Here is an 8,199-nt window from a genome sequence, read left to right on the forward strand (position 1 = left end):
ATTTCTGCCTCTACTCCACTGCAGTGAAAGTGAGTGGGATTTTATTCGTGGTTACAAGATTTAGAAAAAATCATTTTTTTTTAAAAATATCTTTTTCTAGGAAACACTGGTACTTTGGATCATCCACATAACACCACCGAGCGACAACAGAAGAGAAACGTTGAAGACACAAATGGTTCATATCATTATTAAGGTTCAGTCAAAAAAAACATTTCAGAATATTCTTTAGGATTGATGTAAGTCAGGTATATTGGTATCAGACTAAAATGCATCCAATATAGATAATATTTCCTCAGTTTTCTCAATCAGGATACCCATGTTCATGTAATTTCCTGTAGTACACAATGCACTATCTGCATACTCTGTGTAGTTAGTACATTTTGATGGTTTGTTGGCCTCAATCAAACCTGAAAGGTTTTGCACCTGCGAGAAACAATGGCTGTGTTTTACATCCCTTTATATCTTGTTGCGTCTCCATCCAGACATTTAATAAAAAATTCTTGATAAATACCAAACAATGGCACAACACATATAACATCAATACCTCAGAAGAAATATGCCTCCTTTAGCACTGTCACTGCCATTTCACAGTAGATTTAATGATGTTTTCTCCTACTGATTGCCTTGAATTAGTTAGAGGTCATTCTGCTTCTGCTGAACAAAATTCAACCTTTTGCCCTCTGTGAGTACACAATCCATGTATTAATGTCACTGTTGCACACTGCATGTTGTACCGAAGCATCCAAGTTGTAAATTTCTCAGACACAGATGATTTAAATAAAATATTGTTTGGGTACTCCTGAAGAAATGTAATACTTGGATCTTGTATCTGGATTCATCTAAGTGACTGAGTGTAATTCAGAGCCATGGTGGGCAGCGGAGTCTATCCCAGCTGCCATAGGGCAACAGCCTGTTGCAAGGCTAATGCAAAGTAACGGGCAACCATTCCCACTCTCAGTCACACCTATGGCCAATTTAAGTACCAAGTAACCTAACCCCACTAACTGCATGTCTCTGGGCTGTGGGAGGAAGTTGGAATACCCAGGGAGGACATGCAAGGCCCTGGCCAGATAGTGAATTCAAACCCAGGAGTTTCTGGCTCGAACCCTGGACACAATGCAGCTTTTAAAAAATACCTATGTACAAGTGAACAAGGTGTCCAAACTTTTATATCAATTCAATGGTTAACTTGCACTCCATTTTTTTTTAGAAAGTGTTACTCTGGATCATAGAGTACTCATCCACTAAAGGAAAATCCAGATATAGTGCTTTTAAATATGATCTTTCAATGCTTTGACCACCATAAATAAAATTCCATTCAGCTCATGGCAGGCATATAGCTCAAAACTTGGCCAAAAAATTACATTTTTATAGATACTACTAAAGGCAGGAGAGAAGATATATCTTTCTTTTTTGCACTTTGGGTGAAATCTCCTTTTAAACTGGCATGCTGTCTTTGACGTGAACTTCTTTTCTTCGGCCTCTTAAAGCACTCCTCAGACTCGAGTTCATTGCGATTCCATGGGCAGCGTGCGATGTGCCAAGGGGTCCAACGGCAAGCACAAAACATTTTGAAAATAATAATGATCTCACTTTAACGCTTGTTTCTTCCTTCTCCGACTGCTTATGGCGGTGTCGGTGTCGAAGGGAGTCATTAGAAGGGTCGGCCGCTCCTCCCGACTGATGAGGAGCGGCTGCAGCAGCAGGGACCAGGGGAGTAGGAAGAGGACATACTCCGGCACGCTAACGACCACAACCATCATCACCATCGCCACGCATACCTGCTGCTCTGGGGAGACGCTGCCTCCTGTCAAACAGCGGATGGACCCTGGTTTGCCGTGTGTGTTTGTATGTGTGCAAATGTATGTGACTGCAACTGCTTGTGTGTGTGTGTGTGTGTGTGTGTGTGTGTGTGTGTGTGTGTGTGCGTACTCCTTCTGTCTACATAATCCTCCCCAAGTCTCACCTCACTCTTTGGATTTGACTGTTCACTCCTCTTTTTCTTCCTTCACCTCACCCCTCTGCCCCCCACCTCCTTCCTCCGTCTCTCACTGTATCACTCCATATATTCATGAATTTCCTGTTTATCATGAAAACTTATGCATGAAAATAGAGGGTGGGAAGGAAAAAAACAACAACAACGACAAAAAAAAAAAAAAACACCAAAAAACAAACAGGGTGAATTTTGATCGTCTGGGTGCAGCGCACTGTGCACAGGCAGCCCAGTCCTCGGGGGACATATTCAAGAAGCCCCTGGTTCCATCTCCCTTTTCTTTTCATTACATTTCTTTCTCTCCTCCCTTCCATCCATCCATCCACCCACCTACCGCCTCCCTCCTCTCCTTCCTAATATTCGTCCCCCTTTGCTTTAGCCTCCCCCACCACCTACCCTCTGCCTTTCTCTTCTCCGTCTCCCCTTGACAGTGTCAAAGCCAGTTACAGACAGAAGAGCTCTCCTTCTTAAATAATTCACAAGTTGATTAATAGACTCACAAGGGTATAATTAGGCAGGGGAAAGACAGTGGCTAGTGTAACCAGTACAGTGCTTAGGGGAATTATAGAGAGCGGGGGTTATTGAGGAAATGGAGAGTACCAGTAAAAAATAAATAAATAAATAAAATACAAAAAAATAAAAAATGAGGCGGCTGCAGTGGTGGACTCATGAAGGGGATTAAGAGGAGGGGGAAGAAGGAGAAGACGAGGGGGGGGGGGGCACCTTTTTCTGAGGCTATGTGTTGGATATGAGGCAGCCTCTCCAGGAGCATGGAGCCTGGGGTTTGTTTGATGTGGAAATTGGACAGTTTGAATCCGTCTCCTTTAATTTTTCACAACTTACAGGGCCCCCCTGGGTGCCTCACATTCCTCTTATAGGATATAAATTAGTTTTTTTGTCCTCTCACTCCCTCATTTTTAAACCCCTTTTTTCTCTTTCTCTTTTACACATTACCCAGGTACCCCTGTTATTATTATTTTTTTCCTGAACCTTCTTCCTTTTTCCTTGCTGAAGAGAGTTGTAGTTTCACCCCCGATGTTTGTCAAACAGTCAGTCATCAGCATAAAGCTTCACTTATGTTGCCTCTAAGGCATCTTTTGTATTCTGAAAGGGATGCGCTTTCTGCTGCCAGGCTGGTCTTCAAAACAAACAAACAGAACAATAGAGCAACAGATCTCTCTTCTCAGTTCAGACGTCATATTTCTGTTGTGGTGATCTCTGTCTGCCTCACTTTCACTGTTAAAACAAAATGAAAAGAACCATCGGAAATACACCAAGACAGGTACAACACTGCCTTTTCCTATCATGTGTTTTTCCCTTTCCTCCTTTCCGGGAAGTTCTCTGCGAGTTAAATCATTTATATTGGATACACACTGCTCTTTCTTTGGTTTGTTCCTCTGTATTTATTTCATTGTCAGTATCTCAGATTGCTTCCCACAGCCCTGCGCAGCTGTGGTGTTTTGCACTCGGTATACGCCAATATCCAAACAGACTGATGTGTCCATCCAGACACACCAGCACGTGGCTGACTCTGATGTGCGCCGTGTCTGCCTGCATGTCGACGTGTCAACTCTAATTCAAGCTTCTCTGTTTTCCCTCTCATCTGTCTGCTCCAGATGTTGCACTGGGTGTCAAAACGGATCTCTGCTCTGGAAAAAAAAAAAGGTGGAAAGCAACATATTTCTCTGTTTGTAGAAACTGAGAGATAGACTTTGAAATTCATTTCAGGCTTGCAGGAGGAGATGAGCCCAATTCAGCAAGAGTACGCCTTGATGCCACTGCTTGTTATCTGCCCTGAGACTTCTGACGTGATTGCCAGGAGAAAAAAAAACATACAATGCTTAATGGTTAATTCACTTCTTTCATTGTCTTCCCTGTATTTGAAAATAGCACATTAATTATCCTTTTCTGTACCATGTAATTGGCCCTTCTTTGTAGTCCCCAACAGACAGCTAATGCCTTCTTTATATTTTGTAGGCTGTGCAAATACCCTGCCACCAGGAGGCGCTGAAAAGAGCGAGACCCCTGTGTGTTGATTTATTTATCTGTGTCTGGATTAAAGCCTGTATACCTGATAAAGGGGATGTCAGAGGAGCTTTGACAGCCACAGAGGCAGCAGAGTGTGTGCGATTTGGTCGCTGCGTCGGCAGAAACAAGGAGTGTCGATGGCATCTTTGAAGTCTTGACAGACGAGAGCCTCTGAACATCCCCTTAATCTTGCCTTCCCCTCAGAAAGGCGTGCGAGCAGGCAGGTTCTGAGCACACTCGGCTCCCTGTTTGCCTTATTCTCTTAATGACACAAACCATTCAGCCACCACGCATGATAGCATTTCATCTGGCATAATGTGTGGTGGCTGCTTACTTCAAACGCTTCAGCGCCTCTCCGCATTAAGCTGGCTGGAGACGGCAAGAGCCAGGACATGAACACACAAGGCTTTTCCTCGTGGCTTGATGGGATGCCTGTGTATAGTGTATGCTGTTTGATTGTGGTGATTGTTTTTCGTGAGCCCACCGAAAGCAAATACAAGGAATCTGCCGTGTATGATTGTCTGGAAATCTGATCAATGGAAAGAGATATGTTTCGCACCTGAACACTCTGTGTGTCTAGAGTAATTCACGGAGCTTATGATGACCCTTGAACCTTGAACTGTTCCCATTACTGTTTCTTCGCACAGTACTTTGCGGTGTTGCTTCGTCACGTAAAGACAGATCACTGCAAAGACAATGTCAGAGAAGGGTGGCTTTGCATTACTCTTTGCTCAGTTTGCAGCTTATTCGCCATCAGTGCCAGTTTGATGTTTTTCCATCAATTCCCATCTTCCACTATATCCCATTCAGAACAATGACAGACCAGGAATGCAACTGGAGTGGAATATGAGGGGAGTGTACGTGGTGGAGGACTGGAGCTTCTGGGCAGAAGAGGGCGGCAGGGTTAATTACTCCATTACTGGGTGGCTCAGCCAGGAGCTGTTTAAACAGGCCCCAGTCAGCAGGGGATTAGGCCTCATTACTCCAGCTAAAGTTACGCCCACGACCCTTCCCCACTGCCGATTACTGTGGGTTTGTCTGGTATTCTAGGGAATATTCATATAGAGGGAGGATGGGGAAATATAGAAAGGGAAAAGAGTCTAAGACCAAGCGAATGGAGAAGGATAGGTGAGGGGAAGAAGAGCAAACTGCCAAGTACAACATGGCAACTCCAGTACATCACTAGCATCATCACCTGAGCTCAGCCAAGGCTACAATTATCCCCCAAAATGCTCAAGCGTAGCAAGATTAGCATCTGAGGCTTAGGTTACCCTCCCTCCCACCAAGCCGAACTCTTCTGCCATTCTCACCCACTGCCTCTGCATCGTCCTCCTCCAGGTGTCTGATGGCACTTGGTGATAATGACGGTACTCTCATTTGCAGGAAGGACATGTCTCCTGAAATTAGGTTGATGTTTGTACTCCATGAGTGGAGCACGATGGGTCGGTTTACCAGGTCTATAGGGCATGAAATACTTTGGGTTACAGTGACAGTCAAGCCACTCAGCGATGAAAGGAGTCTTTATGAAATTGATGATGAGGTGTTACAGCAATGAAATGCATTGCACTGGAACACTATAATGTGGCTAGAAGAATAGATGATTTATTGACTTTGATGATTTTTCCTTATCATGAGCAGAATTACCTGCAGGGTTTTACCAAACATGCAAACATGCCTTACTGCTATGCCAGTGGCACCATGGGGCTGTATGTAGGCCCACTGGTGAATCAACCTATTGAGTTTATGCTTACACAGAACATATGCCCATGCTAAGCAGGTGCAGTATTAACCTGAACTCAAGTATTTGCTCATTAGCATAAATTGTTAGTCACTAAAACAAAAATCCATAGATGTGTTGTGATCCAAGTTTAAAGATAGACCTGACCAGAGCAGAGCTGCTTGGAGCTATTCATCCTGAGGTTCAGTTCAATTCAGTTTTATTTATATAGCACCAAATCACAACAGTTGGCTCAAGGCGCTCTATATTAAGGAAAATTAAGGTAAAGAACCAGATGATCCTCTATGAGCAAGCACTTTATATGTTACTGTTTTTCCTTGTTCTGCTTTCGATTATACTAAAATACACTCCAAAGATTTGGCAATGTTCATGCTTTTCCAAGGTAGACCAAATCAATGCCACACTAATCTGGTCATTTCAGCATATTTTGACCACAAGAATTCCTTTAACTGATTTTAGTTGAACTGGAATATAAATCACCTTCCCCTATCGGTAGATCCTTGTATGTATTAACATGATTCTTGGACGGGACTGACCTTTACAAAGGTGTTTGAGTTTAATAGTCTTTGTCTGTGAAACAGCAGTAAGTGTCTTGTTCTGTTTTCACTCACTCCTGCATTCTCCTGTCAATATTGACATGCCTGGGAGGATAGAGAATTTACGGATGTATGCCAGCAAAGTTGCCGATGGATCAAATGGCTAAAAAAGTGGATGTCTTCCAATTAGAAGAGTCAGCTGTGTACTGGGAGAACTAATCCAGGGGCTTTTCAAAACAGATTTCTGAGAGCTTGAGTTGTGGCCTGCTGAACTGCACACTCAAAGTTTTGTGTCAGTGCCTCCTTGTCTTTAGTTCAATCACCTGGAACACTTAAAAAAAGCAGACATACACTTTTGTGCCGCACATTCACACTGTAGCCACGCAAATGCCTCCAGAGGGGCTGCCAAATGCAGTCAATAAAATTCCCATTTCATATGAGTGAAAATGCCTTTTTTTATGAAAGAGAGACACACTCGCTCACCAAACTATGTGATTTAAGTTTAAATCCAGAACAGAGCTTCTATTATATAATTGAGGACAAAAAAAAAAGAAAGAATAAAATCAATAGAAGCAGCTGGATGTGGCCACGGCAGGCGCGGATCACATCCATATTGAGAGTGTACCCTCTTCGATCTGTGTCTGGGCCGGGCTCAGCTTCACTAACCTAATCACATACGGAGCAGGTCGATTGGAGGACTTAGCCAGTGGCGCTCTCTGATAGCATATGTTAACACGATGCTCCCTCTTGTTCACCGTTAAGAAAAAAAAGCTGCACCTGAGATCCTTGGTCATTCAGAGCTCAAAAACCAAGGATTATTTTAAACATAGCCTGAGGTGAGAGCGAGATTCTCCGCTCCAATAACCAGAGCAAGCTGGAGGTGGGCAGCTAAGGACAAGAGGGGCAAACAGGATATTTATCCTATTGATTTTCTAAAGTTGAAACAAGAAGATTTAGGGGGGCTTGACTCTTAAAATTCCCAAGGAGCCGCTCACTGCTCAGCCCCATGGCCATAAACACACACGCACACACACACAAACACACACACACACGCAAACACAAAACATCTTGCTAGTGAGAGGTGTGAGGGAGGTTTAGGGGCCTTGAGCTGCAAAGCTGTGCTGTGCTGTGGAATGATGTGCCCCAATGTGTGTCAGAGGAATCATTATAGCTAGTGCTAGAGTTGAAGCCCGCCTATGGTGTTAGCGTGTGTGTGTGTGTGTGTGTGTGTGTGTGTGTGTGTGTGTGTGTGTGTGTGTGTGTGTTTGAGAGAGAGAGTCATGTAGCAAAGTGGAGGTGTGAGCAGACAACAGATGGGAAGGGCCTCGGTATTGCAGAGATGTGGCTTTTGTCTCTCCCGCTGAAGAGAGAAAAAACCTGCAAATCAATAACAAACCTGCTGTGAAAGAAAATGTGTGGGAATGTGACTGAGCTCACAGAAAGTGTCCTGGAAATTTACACATTTTGGTGGCAGGTTCGCAGTCTGAGGGATAAGAAAGTTTGGCTGTTGTTTGCTGTATTCATAATCTTGTACTTAATCTTAATTTTTTTTTTAAAAATATTTGATAAATTAAGTCTCATGGCACCTTAAAATGGTGAATTGCAGTCATTTTAAGGGTACAAAATTCTGGAGGTAAAGGCTGTTACACATGGGCGTTGAGTGACTGACAGCTGAAACACCAGTACTTAACGAGGAAAAGAAACCCTCCTCCTCTGTTGCTTAAGTGCAGAAAATGAGCAAATATCTGACTTTTTGCCCAAAAAACATACATAAAATTAGGCTTGAAATTCAGATACATGTGCTGACAACAACAGATGAAACATTTATTGGGTCCAATCCTTTTGATCAGGGTTGTCAAGCTTATTTCACATCATGGGCCACGTACAGCCCACTTTGCCCTTAA

This window comes from Copadichromis virginalis, linkage group LG7 (assembly GCF_057382275.1).
Source record: "Copadichromis virginalis isolate Kocher_CV1m ecotype Utaka linkage group LG7, C_Virginalis_male_GT1.1, whole genome shotgun sequence".
Classification (NCBI taxonomy): Eukaryota; Metazoa; Chordata; class Actinopteri; order Cichliformes; family Cichlidae; genus Copadichromis; species Copadichromis virginalis.